This window comes from Mustela putorius, unplaced genomic scaffold (genome assembly GCF_011764305.1).
Source record: "Mustela putorius furo isolate JIRA1106 unplaced genomic scaffold, ASM1176430v1.1 tig00003845_pilon_pilon_pilon, whole genome shotgun sequence".
NCBI classification, from domain to species: Eukaryota; Metazoa; Chordata; class Mammalia; order Carnivora; family Mustelidae; genus Mustela; species Mustela putorius.
In genome coordinates, this window is record NW_025421998.1 from 52,397,098 (window position 1) to 52,418,479 (window position 21,382).

Genomic DNA, 21,382 nt, shown 5'->3' on the forward strand with positions numbered 1-21,382 from the left:
ACATAATTTTAAAATATCACAAATAAGCAGATTGCAAATAAGTCTTGCAATTTCCCATGGACTGTTTGGCTTATATAATTAGTACCAAAGCAATGAGTAAAAATAAATTTCTAGTTAACAGATTAGAGAGATTACTAGCTATATACAAAAAATTGGATACTGCTGGAAGCCTCCCCTATGATTGGCTTTATGAGTAAAAAACTAACAAGATCAGACCTTTTAAGCTCTTTTCTATAAATACACAATTTTCAGTATCCACTTCCATGGGAGAAGTGTCAGAGAGTTCCTGATTTTACTATCACTCTCTCAGCAACAATTATTTGTATTAAAAAGATATACAGATATGAAGAGTCTGAATAAACAGGGCTTTATATACAAGGATTTTTCCTAAGATGTTCCTTTCCCTACTTAATTCATTCAAAGTTTTAGTACACCCATTTTAATAGGCCTCCCAGAAACAGCATCATAACTTCAACAAGCAAATCATACCCACAATTTTGTTTCATGAGGCACTAGTGATATGATAATTATATAAATGCTCTTGATATTTTTTGACCCAACTTAAAATAGGTTTTCCTTGAGTAAATGGTGTGTTACATACAAGAAACGTTGTACAGAATTAGTAATTTAAGTACAGGTAGTTAGGAATACCATCAAGTTAAAATATTCTGTTTTTTTAAGTTACACACCTATAACTTTCAAGTTGTTTTTAGAACAAAAGTGATTGGCTAAAATATGTCAATCATATATCTGACAGATACAACTACCAAACTAAGTCAAGTTGGTTAAGCTACCAAACTAAGATTTCTAGAGTCTAAATTGTCTTTTGACATTTAGAACAAAACTAAAAGCTAAATACTAAAACTGAGACATGGAGCATGGTAGAATTTTTGTTCTAGACATATGTTAGAAATATGAAGTGTTATATGCAACAAAGATTTAAGAAAAGTTTTGACAATATTAAGCTACAATTTCAAGATTCTCAGTAATCTTTCAAGACATATGATGAAGAACAGATATTATTTATAGAATGGATTGGCTTCTTCTAGACAATTCAAGACCAGATAATATCCCTCTATTCAATGGCTTAACCATCATACACACTACAGTTGATTCTCTTAAATATCATACTTGTATGTAATGAACACATTTAACTCCTATTTACTTTTTAAAACAAATGGTACTAATGATGATGACATCGGTTACCATTAACTATTTTCTTTGTACCAGACTTGGTGTCATATGTTTCACGTTTTCTCTCTAATCATCATAGCAACATAATAAGTTCTAGATATTATTATTATTTCTTTTTAAAGATAAAAATCTGAGGCCACAAAATTTTAATTACATCAAGCATCCAGTAAACATTCAATCCCAAGTCTGTAGTTCTTGAAAATCCAGGATCTTTCCTCTATTCCATGATTTCATTTGCATCTCCCTGTTGATCAGCCAGTTACAAACTAAAATCCAAATAGATGTGTCTATCCTCCAGTGTGTGAAAAATATAATATATAGTTGAGAGTTTTTCAGACAACAAGAATTGTCATGACCTTGAGCAGAAGATTTCCTGTCTGGCTTTTGGCTGACTGTACCTACCAAAGAATATCCATGTATTCCCCCAGGCTTCCTTTATGTCATTGGGGCTGTTGGTTTATTTTCATATTGCTTCCCTTTCACAGGAACCTGTGTATTACAATTGGTTTTGAGTAACTTTGAGAGATGAAAGTGTTCAAGTGTCATTTTTCAATCTACATTTTTCCAGTCTTCATGCCCTCTTCTAGAACAGCAGTTCTCATATTTTAATGTGCATAATAAAGCACACCATGGGACTTGTTATAATTGCCACATTCCAGGCCCTTCCCCAAGATTCTGGTTCCTAAGTCTGGAATGAGACTGGGAATTTCCAAATGATTTTGAAGTAAGTGACACTCAGGATGACACTCAGAAAAATGAATGGATTTTATCCTTCTCCTTGATCAACTGTATATAATTATATTCAAATAAGAAGAGTAGAAGATGAGGTCCAGGTTTGGATTAACATAGAGTTATATTCTACAGCTGCTGCTTTCTAGCTCTGACCTAGAACAAATCTCCTAACCTCTCTGAGTTTCAGTGTTGTGAAGATTTAACGAGACAAAATATGAACACTCTTAACTCCGTGCCTATTGCTCACCAAAGTCTTCAAAAAACCTTTTTCTCCCTTTCCCTCTTCCCTTTTAAAGCTTAAATCTTCATACTCCAAATCCAGTTTTCTTTCTCCACAACATTACTAAGAAAGAGCAAAATGCTGCCTGCTAGCAATGTTGCAGCTCAAAAATGCTGCCTGTCTTCTTAAACTCTGATGCATTAAACCAAGGCTAATTATTTCCTTGATGATTAATCTTCTACTCATCGCTAGTTGAATTTTCCACTGACACCAGTTAATTTTGGCATTTTAAGCCTTCTTTGGGTAATAATGCCATTTGTTTAGAGAAAACAGAATAAATATAGAAACTCAACACGTTACAAAACAGTTTATAAAGTACTGTGTTCCAGGGCAGCAAGAATTCACCTGGACTTTGTGGAGACTTACTGTTTCTTTGGTTCCTCTGAATGTGACTGGCAGGTAGCTTTAGTCATACTGGCCTGATCAGCTTTTACTTTAGCTTCAAATAGAAGTAAATTACCTTCTATTACTGGACACACTTCAGTAGACATAAGTACTTTGGAAGAAGCTAAAAGAATACACTCTCTACACTGGGTAATAGCTGTGCCATGGAAGAATACAAAAAAGAAATGTAAAAAGTTGAGTAATTTATACTTTAATCTTCACATATATAGATCCTTGCTATAGGTTCAGGTTGGTGAAATACAAAAGAATATTCTCTCATTTATTAACTTCTTACTGTCTATGGACTTTTCATCTTAAAGGGGCCCTTAATTTAAAATGATTTTCTAATAGAAAGCAAATCATAGTAAACTTTAAGATAGAATGGTATAATCATTAAAACATTATTGAAAGAATATGAAGTACTTATTTGAACAAACTACTTGCATAGCCAGAAAGAATCTTTAAACTTTAAGTATCTTTACAGCTCTGATTCTTCTCTCCAAATTTAGATTTCATCAGCACCAACAAAAAAATATATGAAAAGTAGCCTTGATGCAGGATTTATTTTGCCATTTTCATTTACAGTTTTCCTACAAACAAAACATAAATATATGGAAACAAAAATGAGATAAAATGGTATTTATCAGTACTTTATTTTATACTTTGTTCCTTTCAGACAATAGCCTACTCTCAAGAATCTAATTTGTAGCATTTATTTCTTCCAGAACTAAGTCTGAAACTTAGCTTTTCTGTTTCTAAGCTGTGTGACACTGGTGATGTTACTCAACTTCTCTGACCCTCCATTTTCTTATGTGTAATACAACAATAACATTAGTTCTCTCTTAGAATTATTGTGAGGATTAAATTAAGTAAGCATCTAGGACTGATCCTGGAACATAGTGGGCATTCAATAAAAAAGAATTTTTAATATGCTATGAATATTTTAAAGAAATAACCATAAAGATAAAATAGATCTACAAAGAAAGACAGGCAGGGCATTTCCCAAGACATCTAGTTGTTTCGAGGCATAAAATCATAAAAACTTAGTTGCCATAGGAACTTAGGAAGTCAAAATGTGCATTTCTTTAGAACCAAATGTCTGAGCTTTTGCTATTTTGACATTGGGATCATCATATTACTCTTTGATTTTAATGAATTTATCAGTGTTTTTTACTATAATCATTGTGTCTGAAGCTCTCCTCTATGGGTTTATCTTTGGAAAAATGGAAAGTATCTACTAACTTATGGAAAGTGTCTACTACCTTATTAAAATGGAGGTCTTCAGATTTGGTATATAGCTTACTACATAGGGATAACTAAGACTTGAAGGCACATTTCTTTAAGAAGAATTTATTATAGTGATAATAAATTAAGAATACTATTTTCAAAATTTTAATTGTATATAGGCAAAATTACTGAAGCCCCAAAATATGCAATAGCTTGGAGTTTAATTGCAACTGGAAAACTATCCTTTGGAAAGTCTATGTGGATGGAAATATTTATGAGTTGGCACGGAGACCTGGCACAGTACATTTGCTATGGAATAATTTTAACTGTTACCTTGTTTTACAAGATGGATTTTATCTGGTGCCTTTATGGGAAGGCTGAACAAGTCTATACCCTCACTGTACATGCTGAGGTTGCTGTTTTAGTTTCAATTCCAGATATGCTTGAGAAGGTTTTAATAAACATTTTATAGGAAAATGATGAAATGAGGCAAACTAGAAACATTTTCCATGTAAGAACAAGATATTTTACTTGCTCTTTGTTTCATATATCATCAATTTTGCACCAGATTTCGGCAAAAAAAAAAAAAAAAAAAAAATCCTGCCCCAAGAATTTTTATTTTTTGGACCATAAACAAACCAAAATCCAAAAGTAAACAAAGACCAAACCAAAGAAGGCATAAAACAATAAAAATCAGAATAATGACTTGCATGTTAAGTGTTAAAAGAAACCATATAATAAGTTTTCTGCTCATTCTGAATATAATCGAACAGGGTGGTCTTCCCTACAAAAGATTCAAAATCCCTAAGTTTACTCTTAAATGGAAAATAGCTATACTTTGGAACTACTGTTAATACTATGTGTCCACCTCTGAATACATACTTTGAAAATATATCTTACAGAAATATTCTAAGTCTACCAAATCTATATATATACAAAGATGTTCACACAATATTATTAAAATAGAAAAAATATTCAAATAACTAGATTTGTCTAAAGTAAGAAAGTAATACATTATATTCACAGTGGTTTATTCTATAGCCATTGAAAAATGATTTTGTAGGAAAATAAAAGGACATGGGGAAATGTGCATCTGGTCATAAGTAAAAAAAAATAAATAGTATCATCCTATTTTTGTTTTAAAAATTTGTGCTTGGGGTGCTTGGGTGGCTCAGTCATTAAGTGACTGCCTTCAGCGCAGGTCATGATCCAGGGTCCTGGGATGGAGCCCACATCAGGCTCTCTGCGTGCAGGAAGCCTGCTTCTCCTTCTCCCACTCTCCCTGCTTGTGTTCCCTCTCTTGCTGTGTCTCTGTCAAATAAATAAATAAAATATTTTTAAAATAAATAAATAAAAATAAAATAAATAAAAATTTGTGCTTATGTGCTGAAAACGGGTTTTTAGTTTTATTTGTTCATGTTTCTCCATGTGATATAGACTTACATTTTTTTTTGCTTTGAAATTTAAAGTATTTTCTAATATTTCTAGCAATATATATACTTATTATCTTTGTGATAAGAAAGTATTTATTATAATAATAATTAAACATGGAAAAACTATAACTAAGTAGTAGCAACTGCATTTTTACAAATAAGTAGACTATTTCTCTATTGACATTTCTGTTTCCAAACTCATGTCATGGTATTCTTGTGTGTCCAACCCAATTAAATCAACTGAAGAGCCAAGTCTTGAGTCAAGGAAGAAAATTCAACAAAGGTCAAAAGTAAGTTAGGAACTAGGAAACTAGAGCAAAGTCAGAATCCAGAGGACCCAGAAAACATTACACAGGTTATCCCACAGATCAAAGGGCCAGGAACTGAAACCCAATCAGTGAAAGGCAACTGTTTGTTGCCTAGCTCCATCTTTCATGTTAAAGTGTTTGTGTGTCCATAGATGCATGTGCACGTGTGTGTCAGATTTTAACAGAGTTCTAGAGAACTTAAATTTTTCTGACATTATATTAGGAAAGACAACTTTAAAACAAATACCTTATTTGAATTTGAATTCTAAACTCCAAACCAAAACTTCGTTCTCTAATTTCGGAATGGTTTTGGTGTGCATATTATAAGAAGCAGATGAGATCGTACAATGCTCAAGAATATCCTTGCTAATGTGCTCCCCAAACTATGAAGATTCTTCCAATATTACTATAGCTATAATGGGAGATAATTACTTCATTTTAAATCCTTACCTCTACATCAAAATAATCTCAATTCAATTACATTTTCTGCATTGGCTGGCAAATGGTTTTGGTTGGGGGGGGTTACCTCTGAATTTGCCAATTTTTCTGAAAATCAGATGTCCAAAAGTGAACCCCTAGCACTAATACATTCAATACCACAAGGATTCCATTCCCAGCACTTTCATAATAATTAATCTTAGATTACATTTGGCAAAAAATTTTTAATATTTTTTATTTTTAGAGTGTGAGAGAGCACAAGTAGGTAGAGGGGCAGAGGGAGAGAATCTTCGATCTGACTCCTAATTGACCATTGAGCCCAATGCAGAGTTCTATCTCACGACCCATGAGATCATGACCTGAGCCACAACCAAGTTAACCGACTGAGCCACCCACACACCCACAGGCAAAAACTTTGAGAACAACTTGTGTTGTAGTTACAAAGATAAAACAGAACATGCAAACTAGATGATAATTTCAACTAATAATGATGTTATTTATTAAGTTGGTAATAGTAATAACATAGTTTTATTTCATTATACCTGTGACAAAAATATGACCAGACCCAAGGGCTGGCTCTTCGAACAAGTTTTCTAGCTGGTTTCCCAGATAAAACCAAATTTCCAGAGTTCCATCATCTCTTACTGGCAACACCAAGGATCAGAACTACTTCCTCAAACACTTATCCCTGGTCCTAAGAGTCTTTCCTCCCACTTCTCATGGGACCTTTCCTTCATAGCTCATTTCAGTAAGCTAACCAAAATAGCTATTTAGGGTGCAGACGCCATTTCTCTCGGTATGTAGAGATCTCAAGGTACAAAATAGCTATGTACAGGCCAGCCTCTCAATTTACCTTAGCACAGTTTAACATATAAATCCAGGATTTACAGACATCCCAATTCTATTTCCTAATTCACTTAGCGTGACATAGGAGCACTTTATATATTGGTGATTAACCACATACCTAATGAGTCAACCTGAAAGATATCATATAGTCCACTAGGTGGCAGAGATGTTTACAAGGAAGTGAAGATGAACAATGCCCAAGTCTCCTTAAAAATAGTTCAGCAAGCAGGAAACGAAAAAGAACCTAATTAGAGGAATAGATAGCATTTATAATTTACATAATACATACACATTAAACTGTGAAACCACACATACATAAACAGAAATTCAAATTTTTAACAAGATATAAAAAGTCTACCACAAATAGTAACAGCTATTTAGCTCAGCCAATACTGTTTATTTTAAATTTTTTAAATAAAATTTGCCTCTCTCTCTCATTTTTTTTTTTTCATTTTTAAGGGAGATTGAACTTTAAAGGAAAACCCAGTTAACTAGGATTTCACTGACAAAAGTAACTTAATTCCAGTCTGTACACCTACAAGCTTTGGGTCTCTTCCTGTTGTCTGTTGTCTGCTATATGTCAAAACTTGCTATTTTATCAGAGTTAATATATCTCAACTCTGGAGGTGACTTGTTGGCCAGAGTTTTCGGGAAGCTTTTTTTTTTTCTGTTCTCATTCTACAGTCTTTGTTTAAGCTATCTTAGAAATTATTCTCTTAACCTGACAAGAACTTCATCTCTCTATATGTTCTATATGACAAAAAGAAATAAGTCCTGGTAGAAAGAAAATAAGATTTTTAAACCAAATACCTAAATCTGAATCCTGACTTTGCCACTTAGTAACTACCTGATCCTGGACAAGTCTCCTGACATCTTCTAGCCTTTGTTTCCTTCTTAATAAAATGGGACAAAATAGCCAAACTCACAGAAACATCATGGGCATCAAATGAGAGTATGTGGAAAGAATTTTAAAGCATTATACAAATATAAATGATTAAATATATGTGAACATATAAAAATATATATGTAAATATGTATTATCACCATTCAGAATTAACAGATCAAATCTGAAAGAAACATAGGACTGAAAAATATCAATGTTAGAAACCTAAAAAGACTAGTTGTAAATGTTCTTCAGGGCCCAACCTTCAAGTTTCTAGAGAAAAAATACTTGGGTTAGCAGAAGGCTATGATTATGACAAGGGCACATAGATTTACCTGCTGAAGAAACTTTATGAACCTTGGCAGAACAACATGAGCAAATAAATGATTCAGATCCTCTTCTCTAGAAGTTAAAACTATGTATGAATATGATGTGTGCTATTTCTGTTTACCCTGATGGAAATGTAAAGCCATATTCTCTAGTACTTCAAAACTAATTACTTTCTTTTGGATTCTTGTCATCTTACTTGAATCCTTTAAAATTCATGCTTAATTGGTTGATTCTCCATTGCACATCTTTCTTTCGTTCTTTTTAATCTACATACTAAGATCAGGTATACTTGAAGTTATTTAAAAATTTTTCATAAAAGGTCTTCATGTAAAATGTATATTTCAATGCAAATAGATTAGCGTATTCTAAAGCCATGCTACTCAAAGTATGCCCACGGACTAGAGCAACCAGCATCACTTTAGAGCTGGTTAGAAATACAGAATTTTAGGCTCCACACTCAACCCAGGACTTAGACTCTGCATTTTTAATAAGATTCCCAAGTGATCTGTATACAGTTCAAAGTCTAAAAAGCATCTTCTGATATTTATGTTTAATTCAACTGTTGTGTCATTTGATCAATCCAAAATATTGACCTTCTCTATAATTCCATTAGACATTATGAACTTTTCTCCTTTTAGCATTTACACCTTTTTTTAAACTCCTTAGAACACAGCATGTGAGGGTCTTTGTGATTCAGCCCCTACTGCCTCCTCAAGCTTTTGTTCTCTCCTTCTTCTTTTCCCTCCCTCTCAAGCTGCCTTTCAGAAGTGTTGCAAAACTGACATTAAGAGACTAAAGGTGTACTGCATAGGTTGCCAGTTAGGTATTCACTTTGACTACAGTATTGAATAAGAAAATAAATATGGGGATGTTAGAAAGATTTTTAACCAGGAAAAGACTGAAGAGGAAGATTAAAGCTGAAAATACTGATGGCTTCATTGAGATTGGCCTGAGTCATCATAGAACCTTCTCTTTCTAAATGTTTTTCATTATATACCTAATTATGAAATTTCTAATTCTGTGTTACCTCCCATTATGGAGAAATAATAGAAAATATCCCCACAATGAGTTGGGACTTTGCTTATGGAGGTGAAGATGGAAGCCATTCTAAACCCAATTTTAAAAGAAGAAGGAGGAAATAAGGAGACTGAGGAGAAATAGTGTTCCATACAATAGAATATGGCAACTCAAAGGATACAGGAGGATACAGAATAGAAACCGTAGATTTCAACACTCAGAAGAATATTTGGGTAACCAAGAGTAAGGAAATATTCAAAAAGATATGGCAAGATTGAACCTTGAGGACCTGCATCCAGAGAGATATGAAGAATCAGATCTTTCTTAGCATGCCATGTAGGACTTCCAACATTTCTTGCAACATGAGACGACAGTACCAGTATTAGGTGAGTATTATACTTTGATTTTAGAAATAAGTTGATATTCAAAGTGATGATCTTTAAAGCTTTTCTAAATGAGAAGACTCAAACTATATTGCTAAAAACATACACACAAGATATCATAATCAAAATATCACAATATTATTAAAACTCCACAATTTGACTTCAGAATATTTTGCCATTGGCAATTACAAAGCAGCATGGATTCTATAGGTTTCAATTGCAAAAAATACTATGTCCTTTGAATTGCAACTTAGTATAAACAAATAGAAAGAATGACCAAAGAGGACTATATGTCTAACTACAAACTCATTATAATTAAAAGAATTCGTAAGTCTTATAAAGAATTCTACTGCTTGATGCCATAAATTACATCATAAACTCAGGTAGAGATTATTTTACTTTGAAAAAGTTATTTCAGTCCTCTGCACCTCATTTTTCCCCATTTGTCTAATGCTGATTACTAATCCTCACTTTACCTGGCTTAATTCATAGGAGCTAATAACACAAAGGTCCTATTTGCCAACATACAGTCTGATGGGAATTTTCTTTCCTAATTTTTGAAAGTCTTGCAAAAGCATAAATATTAAATATGATTCATATAAGCATGTAAGAAATTATCATTATTGAAAAGTATGAACTACATGAAATAAAGGTTAGGAAAAACTGAGATAGTTAATCACAGTTAATCCAATCTTTGAAGTCAAATAATTGTATAAGTGACTAAAAGTGTTCCGTATTATTATGTACAAAACCCTAATTTAAATGCAAAGCTTTCATATTTTGTTAGAAAAAAAAATCAAGATTTTTGAGTATTCCATGTTTAAGGCATTCCACTTATTTATACCCTAAAATTATAATTGTATATGAAGGAATTTGATTAGCACTTTGACATAATTGATTTCTTAACTAGAAGGAAGAACCTAGAAATAAATAAAATCCTTACCTTCTCCACAATGTCGAGTTGAAGAGGCAGCTCTCTAGGGCTGCTTGTTCTCAGTACTGACAGGAAGGAAGTACTCATGGAATTCATTTCCTGCACCAACTATCAGCAGTCCCCAAAGCCATAATGGAAGTCTCACTTCTTGCTTTCAGATGTCCTAAAAAGTCATATATATGCTTTCTCATTATTTTAAAATACAGAAATACATTGATTAGAAAGGAGTATGCCTCTCTGGTGATCATAAACATACATTAATTTTTGCTGAAATTTTAATTTGAGAACACATTTTATCTTTTAGTTCTAAAGAAGTTCTACAGAAATGTTGCAAGAATTACACAAAGTACTTGTGTATCCTTCACCCTGATTCATCAATTGTTAATTTTCTGCCATATTTGCCTCATCTTTCTCACTCTCTATTTATATGTATGTGTATGTATATGAAAAATTTTTCCAGAACCATTTGAAAGTGAATCATAGACACTGTACCCTTTAATACCTTTAATACCATAACCCTTTAATACCTCAATGCGTATCTCTTCAGAAAAAGAATTCTCTTTCACAGACCCAGTATGATAAACAATTTTAGGAAATTTTACACTGAGGCTGTCAACTAATCAGAGTTCATATTCAAATTTCACCAATTATTTAGCCATGTCACCTCTTACTAAGCAGTCTTAACAAATAAACTGAGTCTCTTGGAGCCTCATTGAATGAATTCAGAGTCCATAGATTCTGACCTCACAGATTCATAAAGTTAATTCAACTATTGCCATTTTTCAAAATTTAACAGTGTGAACATCTGCTAGTAGTATAGCAAAGGCTAAAGAACAACTGTTTTCTCAAAGTTTGAGTATAGTACTTGTAGGAGAAGACTTTCTTCTGAAGCTTTCTTAGGGTTTAACCTAAAACTTAGCCTTCATGGCCTTCACAGTTTACAATGGTATCACCAATGTGGGAGAAACTGGATTAATAATTCAGTCAAGGGAATTGCTGGGAGCAATATTAAAAACCACAATAATCTTTGTATGGATGTACAGACTGTTTAGAAAACTCTGGAATATGTCCCAAGAGATAAAAGTACTAATGTTAAGGCTGATTCCTGGGCATCTATACAAAATGCAAACATCATAGCCACTTCTCTGAACAGACTAATAGAAGAGGAAATTCCAGCAGCTTTCAATAAAATTTAATATTTACCTTTGTAAATGCATAAATACCACATTTGATAAATAAAGTTAAAGCATTCTAGTCAAATAGAAATAATACTAGAATAAGGTTTAACTCAATAAGACAAAGAAGGGCATAGCCCTGTGAGGGCCCAAAATGAGGAAATATCAGTTCTCTTACCCTTTTTTTAAAGATTTTATTTATTTATTTAAGAGACAGAGCAAGTAAGAGAGAGCATGAGAGGGGAGAAGGAGACTTCCTGCAAAGCTGGGAGCCCAATGCAGGACTTGATCCTGAGACTCCAGAATCATGACATGATCCGAAGATAGACACTTAACCGACTAAGCCACCCAGGAACCCAATTCTCTTACTTTTTAATCTAGATAAAATCTTTCATTTCTGGTCAAGCTTTTAGAATTTCAGCCACTAAAATACCAAATTTCTTCATATCTGCAATGGAATCTCTTATATGTTGATAAAGAAAAATAATTGGGTCTTTATCAGCTGCATCATAAATGAATTCTATAATATGTAAATATGTAGGTTGTATGACTTAATTAGCTTTATGTTCAAGGAGTTCCTAAATATTTCCAAAAAAAAAAATTATAGAACATATGCACATCATGTATTTTTATCCGTCCAAGGAACTTTAATTGCAACTGCTACTGTACTTTAAAATTGTATATTTATTTAAAAACATTTCTACCAATTCAAAATTTAAGAGTAATTTTTAAAAATAAATTTCATGCCCTCCCTTAAAAATGAGACTATGTATGTTTTTCAGCCAGTTTTTTCAATTTAATAAAAAAGATCTTACCTATTTCTGACTTAATTTAAGCAATTACTAAAGTTATTAGTGTTTTTTTGTTTTTGTTTTTATTTTCCTTTAGAGATCTCTTTTGAAAACTACCAGTTGGGAATTACTCAAACAATATTTACAATCATCTCAATCCCCTCTGTGTGGATATGTAAAGAAGTTTTCTATTTATTTTGTGTAATTGCATTATATATATTTAATTGAAAATATTTTTTGAATGACAGTACATTTAGCTAAGTTACAGATAAAGATAAACAGTGTAAAAGGAAGAATTGGTTGATAGTTTAATTATAATGTTCTTCTTACAGAAGAACGAAAAAAGCAAGACAGCAAAATGTCCAAACCATGTCAAATGGTGACATCTCACTTGGGCATCATATTCACATAAAAAATGTGGAAGAAGAAATTTAAATATAGTACATAAATCTTAATGCTTCCTTCATTCTTAGTTTCATTTTTAAGGATAATGAAGCCAGGTTTCAATTCAAAAACTTCTTTTAAAATACATCATCTGATGGGGCGCCTGGGTGGCTCAGTGGGTTAAAGCCTCTGCCTACAGCTCGGGTCATGATCTCAGGGTCCTGGGATTGAGTCCCGCATCAGGCTCTCTGCTCAGCAGCTCAGCAGTGAGCCTGCTTCCCCCTCCCTCTCTCTCTCTCTCTCTCTCTGCTTGTGATCTCTGTCTGTCAAAAAAATAAATAAAATCTTAAAAAAAAAAAAAAAGACAAAGCCTTCCTTTAAAATACATCATCTGCTATAAATAAACTAATTAATAATTAATTAAAATATACTTTCTGGTGGTGCTGCTATGGCCAATGCTGAATATTCCTGGAGCCATCTTACCTCTCAATAGCACAACATATATCCTCCCTGCCTCACTCATTCAACCAATCCATACCTTTAAATAGTAATATTTAAACCCCATATCAAAAGTTTTGAAAAGAAGGGTCACCTAGGAGAAAAAAAAAATTCAAAACTCCTTAGAATGTGAAATGGTATAAGATATGTGAAAGTATGGTAACAGCTGCTAGGCACAGATGAAGTTTTTTGTTTTTTTTTCCAGGGTCGGAAAATCACTAAAAGTCTCTAAGAAGAGTCAGAGAAACCCATGATTTTTGGTGCCATTTAAAAGCTTTATTGCATCTGGGGAGGGTATGTGCTTTGGTGAGTGCTGTGAAGTGTGTAAACCTGGCGATTCACAGACCTGTATACCCGTGGGGATAAAAATATATGTTTATAAAAAAAAAAAAAAAAGCTTTATTGCATCTTCCATAGCTTTACTCCATGGTTATTTACTTAGAGAAGAAACTGAGGGGACCTAACAAGCAGAATGAACTAAACATTCTATGATCAACTCCCACCTCCCCACTCCCAGGTTTCATTAACTAGAAATACGTCACATGCTTAGCTTCAAGAGAAGCTAAATAAATTGTATTTAACTTCTGCAACTTTTATAGTTAAAGTACCCAAGGGAGAAAGGGGTGGGAAAGGGTATTGAGAATAATAACCAACAGGATCTACCGTATTTCCTTTGAAGAACTTTATACAGTATGTTAGTAATATTATTATAGTCCCCCATAACAAAATATTTTGTTTTTACTCTACATAGTGTACATCTATTTTTGTCCTGGGGTTGATTATTTTATCAGCTCTCATAAGCCTCCCTCTCTCTGATCTCAGCAGCAAGTGACTGCCTGTTTTTTCACAAAAGCTGATAAATCTGCCTTCTGTAAAACCTGGCACAGCTGTTAAAAAAACAGAGGGGGCATGTTCCATGATCGCACTATGGAAGAAAAAAACAAATATACCAATTATTTTATTTAAAGCAAATTTTTCACATTTTAATTTTAATAACTTAATTATTAAATGAAGTAATTTACATCCAGTTTTTCCTTTAAATAACTACTCTGTAATTAGTTGAATGTGGTAAGATGTGCTGCCTGAGGCTGTAAAACCTGACTCTGTGCTTTGCATATTAATTCTGCTAGTTCCCACATGCTTAACCTTTACTGCCAGCTTCTGGAGGATTTACTTTTATATGCTAATAGGTAATACCAGGCCAATACACCTCGTTTCTTTTTTTCTTTCTTATTTATTTATTTACTCATTTATTTTTGGATACTAATCCTTTATCAGATATGTCATTTGCAAATACTTTCTCCCATTCTGTAATTTTTTTTATTGTTTTCTTCACTGTGCAGAAACCTTTTTTTAAAAAAAGATTGTCTTCATTTATTTGAAAGAGTGAGAGAGATAGAGCACAAGAGAGGGGAGTCAGAGGGAGAAGCAAACTCCTGGCTGAGGAGGGAGCCTAATGTGGGCCTCGATCCCTATATTCTGGGATCATTACCTATGCAGAGGGCAGCTACTTAACTGACTGAGCCACCCAGGTACCCAAATACAACTCCTTTCTTAATGGGACCTAGAACCACAGGTCCTTTAGAGTATCTCAAATGAAAAGAAAATAAGTCATATGCCATTAAAACAGAATACCTTAACCTGGGCCGTGGAAGCGAATACCTCAAAGAGCACTTCAGAAATAACAAGAGGGAGCCTGGGTGGCTCGGTTGGTTAAGCAACTGCCTTCGGCTCAGGTCATGATCCTGGAGTCCCAGGATCGAATCCTGCGTCGAGCTCCCTGCTTCACAGGAAGTCTACTTCTCCCTCTAACCTTCTCCCCTCTTATGCTCTCTCTCTCTCACTCTCTCTCAAATAAATAAATAAAATCTTAAAGAAAAAAAAAAAAGAAATAACAAGAAAGTCACCTGCCCAGAAAAACAACCCCTACTTACAAGCAGAAGGCTGTATTTCCAACAAATCAAAACCGCAATAAGATACCACCTCACACCAGTCAGAATGGCTAAAATTAACAAGGCAGGAAACAACAGATTTTGGTAAAGATGAAAAGAAAGGGGAACCTTCCTACACTGTTGGTGGGAATGCATTCTGGTGCAGTCACTTTGGAAAACAGTATGGAGGTTTCTCAAAAAGTTGAAAATAGAGCTACCCTATGACCCAGCAATCACATTACTGGGTATTTACCCCAAAGATACAAATGTAGTGATCTGAAGGGGCACGTGCACCCAAATGTTTATAGCAGCAATGTCCACAATAGCCAAACTATGGAAAGAACCTAGATGTCCATCAAAAGATGACTGGATAAAGAAGATGCGGTATATATATACATATATATATGTATACACACACACACACACACACATATATATATATAATGGAATTCTATGCAGCCATGAAAAGAAATGAAATCTTGCCATTTGCAATGAGGTCTATGGAACTAGAGGGTATTATGCTGAGTGAAATAAGTCTTGGAGAAAGACAATTATCATATGATCTCTCTGATATGAGGAATTTGAGAGGCAGGGCAGGGGTTGTGGGAGGTAGGGAGGGAAAAATTAAACAAGATGGGATCGGGAGGGAGACAAACCATAAGAGACTCTTAATCTCATGAAACAAACTGAGGGTTGCTAGGGGGTTGGGGAGAGGAAGAGGGTGGCTGGGTTATAGACATTGGGGAGGGTATGTGCTATGGTGAGTGCTATGGAATGTGTAATCCTGATGATTCACTGACCTGTACCCCTAGGGCAAATAATAGATTATATGTTAATAAAAATTTTAAAAATAAAAATAAATAAATAATTTTTAAATTAAAAAAAAGAAGGCTGTATTTCCAGGATCAGGGTTCCATGTTAATGGTAGAAGGCTGAACCATGTCGAAAGGTGAGTACCACTGAAAAGAATGATTTTTTATAATGATATCCATCAATTCCAGCTGAGTATTAGTAACTTTGGATTGCTTTCTTATTATGATAGATCATGAATGGGGTACAGGATGAAGTATATAATACATGAATAACACAAATGTCACCTCTGAACATCACTCTGCACAGCCCTGCTGCCCAAAAGGTAGACACAAACAAACCATAATTTGAAGGTGATATTGTCTGGGGGAAAGAGAGGCCAAACTATGAATACAAACAGAATGATAAAATTTGGCAGCCAAGGTATAGCAGCCAACGGAATACGGCAACCACAGTTTGTAAGCAACTCACATTCAGGAATCTGAATTTATTGGCCATCCCCTAAGACAAACTGAACAGTCATGGGAAATCCAGTGATAGCAGTGGTCAAACTTCAGGCAGAGAGGCTGAAAGTGAGTACTAGAAAAGTCTATCAGCGGAATGTAGCACCCCAGCCTCTTAGCCAGGGCTCAAGAGTAGATGCTGTTCTCTGAATCAAGCCCATGAAAAGTAGCACAAATATTCAAACCTAGAGTTATTAAGGATTTAAAAATTTATTGTGACAGGAAACAGACTTAAGGCTGCACATTTCAACCTTCTTGCCTTTTGGTTTACAAAGAATATGGGTATAGCTGCTCACAGACTTGGCCCTGGGCATTCAGCACATCTGTAACATTCCATCTCCACAAACCAGATGGGAAGCTCCAACAGAAAGGAAAGACCCAAGCCAGGTTCTCTGAATGGGGCCCAAGGTCAGAGCCAGAGGGAAGGAAGGAAGAGGGACTTAAAGCTCAGATTTGAAGGGTTAGGGAGGGACCCAGGGTTGTGGCTGAGCTCTAAATAGGAGGCAGATGGCTCCTGTTATGCCAAGAGAAGGCCCAATCGCTACAGTATCCTTTTTGTAAAGAATACAATCATAGTATTTAAGTCATCTGTTTATACAACAAATATTTATTAAACCTGTACCATATGACAAGCATAGGGTCAGCACTACAGATAAACTCACAAACAAAATAGATATAGTCTGGTCTAAAACTATGAGCTTAAGTCTACAGAGGAAAACTGACATTAAGTAACAATTCCAAATCTTTTCTTACATATTGTAGTAGGTTATACAAGGAAAAGAACAGAGTTCTAAGAAAAATGGATAGGGCCAGTTGGCCAACTTCTTTAAGTAAGGAGACGAAAAATTACCTTTCTTATATAAGGAAGGTATTCCAAGAACATGTAACAGAAAAATACAAGCACGGCGCCTGGGTGGCTCAGTCTGATAAGCATCTAACTCTTGATCTCTGCTCAAGTCATTATCTCACGGTGGAAATTGAGCACCCCCCCATCAGGGGACCTTAGTCCGGTTCCCTTTGCGTGAATGTGTGTGCTCTCCCTATCTGTAAGAAAACACACACACACACACACACACACACATATATGAAAAACACAAGCAATTCTTTTTTAATCTTTTTAAATACAAATTTAAACTTTAGTTTTATATATTATATTGTAGTAATACATAAACATACCGTACTATGGAGGGATGATTGTCCAACCACTAATGGCAAAAAAAAACCTAAAATCAATTCTTCTTTTTATTTGGTTTTACTATGAAAAATAACATAATGACCTTCCCCTCCATGTGATACAACAGGTAACTATTCACAAAACCAATAGAGAGCTAGAAGTTAATAAGAAGGAAGAGAAGATCCCAGATATTACTTACATATTGATCTATCTACTTCTAAGAAAGCAATGTTTAATCTTGGTTACTATTTAGGTAATCCAAATATAATAGTTGAAATCTGGGCAAACAAACTCATATAGGCACATATTAGAGATAGAGGTTTCAAGATAGAGGTTTCCAAGATGATAAAAGAATTCCAAGCATTAGTAGATACAACTAGCTCTGGGAAAAATCAAAGTAATTTCAAGTATTTAGAGAATAAGCAGACAAACTCATTGGGGTATGATGTATAATCACATTTGAAATGTCAATTCCCAAAGGAGGGTAAAAATTCTAAAATGTGAAATGACCTAACTAGAGGTTCATGGGCCCCCAAATTTTGCTTTTATATATATACAAAAGTTTTTAAGCATATAGAAGGGAATACTAAGGGGTCTGTGGGGTGTAGGTTATATGGTGTAACTTATTTGTGAAAATTTCAGTAAGTGTATACTTGTGACTTGTACAAACTTTTCTGTTTTTTAATATGCAAACTTAAAATGGTTTATTCGGGTTTTTTTCAGTTTGAGAGAGAAAAAAGTCAAGTGGAGAAAAATACAGAACCCTTTTAAGAGGGACACTAGAACAAAAGGAGAGCTTAGAACAGCTTTTACAAAATTGGAAATTAGTTGGTAAAACATCCCCATACCTGCTACTTATCTTAAATAACAGGGGAACGTTCAAGAGATGCACAAACTTAGTGAAATCAAAGATCTTTGTACTCACTTAAAAAAAATTTTGACCTTAACTGTACATTTGAAAAATCAATGTCATCCTTTAATCTGTATTCTAATCAGAACTTTATCTTCACATATGGCTTTCATTTACATACACCTGGAAAGTTTTATTTTGCTCTTTCACAATTTCAATCACTAATGCCTGAGGCAACTGCTCATAAAATTATAAATACTGCACTTGCCTCTTACAGCTATCAAGTAAAAAATAAAAGTAATACAATGCTTACTCTATAAAAACAATGGAGGAAAATCTGAAGTTGCACTTACTCAGTATTTATGAAAGAATCTAAGTTAAATTAAAAAGTATTTCTCTTTCTCTTTCTTATGACTCAATTTTCTTATGACTCAATTTCTTTACTTTTTGTATTGTACAATTATTTTGAGAGATAAAACAAATTCTACCAAGTGTTCATCCTAATTTTTCTGGCTATTTCCCACTTATTAATGCAATTTTTTTAAGATCTTAATCCCCTGGAAATTTTGGATTTTCAAATCATAGGTAATTATATAAGAATGGGCTCTTCTCCATTCTGTCCTCCACCACCACCAGATATCATGGGTTTTCCTTAGATAAAACTGAAGATGATCACTCCCTCTGAATGTGTAACAGCTATTCAGCTCTTGATAAGAATTGGGTCAAATTTATCTATTATTTGATAGCTTAGAGAGCTATCAAACAGTATCCTAGGACATAAATGATACAAATGCACAACAGACATTTACTTGTGAACAAAAAATAAAAGTAAAGAGCAGAATTTGTATTATGGAAAATTATAGTTGTCAATAGCCATTATTTTCTTCATGAATGGAGTCTTAATTTCACTGGGAAAAAAAAAAAAACCTAGGCATGTGTTAATACTGTGGTTTATCCCCTAAGTTGCTTAGATGAGATCACAGAATCATTCATTCACTTTGTGAAACCAGTTACTCATGGTCACTCAACTCAATTTCCTTCCTATTGGACCCTAACAAAGGCATTCATGAGGCCCCCTTTTCTCAAAGGTTAAAATACTCCATGAACCACTACATAATTGTGGAAGTATGTCTTGGTCATATGAACAAACTCAGCAACATGAACAAAGACTCCCAGAGAGGAAGTGAGGAGAATTTTAATTTTAATCCATTCACTGCAACTAACAAGCTGAAAAAAAAATCAGCCAATTGTTCCATCCTACTCCATAATGCAACTGTCCCTAAGATGTGTTCCAAAACACTAAGTTTCTTCACAAAATTTTGGGCAATTCTGATTCTGGCAATGCTATACAATCATCTTGGAGATTTGCAAGAAACATTAACATAGTAAAGGTTCTGAGAATTCCTGCAGTTCCGCTTAACTTTGTGCAACCTACACAAATGTTTTACATTTTCTTGTAACCTAACACCCCTAAACATCTCTAAAGCCTGCACTGATGATTTTCAAATTCTGTTCTGCAAAATCATCTTAGGATTTGCCAGGAAACCACAGTGAGGGAAACCAAGAAAGCAAAGAGGAAGCAGTCAGCTGGGAGTACATTGGATTTCCCTCCCCCACTTTAATCTTATTTACCTTTGGGTCTTGACTTACAATATCACTCTGAAGGAATCCATGACCGAAAAAAGAAAAAAAAATCTTTTGTTTCTAAAATTCTCTGATTCAGAAATAATTTATTTCTGGACATCTGAGTGGTTCAGTCGGTTAAGCTTCTGTCTCTGGCTCAGGTCATGAGCCTAGAGTCTTGGGATTGAGCGCGCACACACACACACACACACACACACACACACACACCGTCGGGTTCCCTGCTGAGGGAGAAGTACATACAGCTGTTTCTCCCTCTTGCTCTGCTGCTCCCCTTCTTGTGCTCTCTCGCTCTCTGTCAAATAAATAAATAAAATCTTTAAAAAAAAGAAAGAAAGAATTTCTTTCTAGTCTGAATCGACATGTTGAGTTTATTATGGGAATGCCTAGAGAGAGTCCACAGTATTTCCAAGATAGGTTCTTATGGTACATTGAATTATTGTTAATGTCATATCCTCCGTACACTTGCTGTGCCTTCCTGGAGGCAGAATTCACTTCCCTACCTCACTGACTGGGGTTGAGCCCTCTGACCTGCTTTGGTCAAGGGGATATGAGGGTCTAAGTATACTTGTGTGGTTTACTTATAACCCTCTTGACTTAACAAGAGAAGAGTATGCCCTAGAAAATACCTGCTCACCAGCCAAAGCCTAGGAATCAGGAGACACATGAAGCCCAGTTGATACCAACAAAGCTATGGCCAACACACAGCCCTCACCTAACAAGAGAAAGAAATTAATGTTTATTATTGTAAACCTCTCAAATTAAGGGATTGTTTGTTGACAATGCAAAAGATAAAGTTCTCAATCAAATCTATGCTGATCTAATCCCAAATCAAGAGTCCACAATACTACCCTTGAATAGCCTCAGACTACATAATTAGGTTTAAGATAAGAGTTGCTGAATTCACTCATAGTTTTCCAATTACTCTGGATAACTTTAAGAAAGTATAGTAATGCTGTATTTCCTCTCTCTATACCCAAATTCTATTCTTTACCCTGCAAAGGTAAATATTTTACCCTTTACGATTTATAGGACAATCAATAGTTAACAACAATGCCAATAAAACTCAACTGTATGTTTTCCACAAGGGGAATCAAAGTATTTTCCCTTTGTTCATAAAGCCAAATACCACTTTGGGGTTGGTATTTAAATAAGAAAAGTTTGTGTACACACCATCCAGGCTTATGACTATTTTAAGACAGCTTAATCAGCTCAAAATTAAAAGTCAACTATGCT

General features: G+C 34.3%; 1 long non-coding RNA gene across 1 annotated transcript in view; it reads right to left on the reverse strand.

Annotated features, from left to right (window-relative positions):
* Positions 1 to 21,382, reverse strand: part of LOC101675455 — a 52,441-nt gene that overhangs the window by 10,329 nt on the left and 20,730 nt on the right. The window contains exon 2 of the long non-coding RNA XR_001177939.2: positions 10,399 to 10,552. This is a non-coding gene — a long non-coding RNA (uncharacterized LOC101675455). The remainder of the gene's footprint in view (positions 1 to 10,398; positions 10,553 to 21,382) is intronic.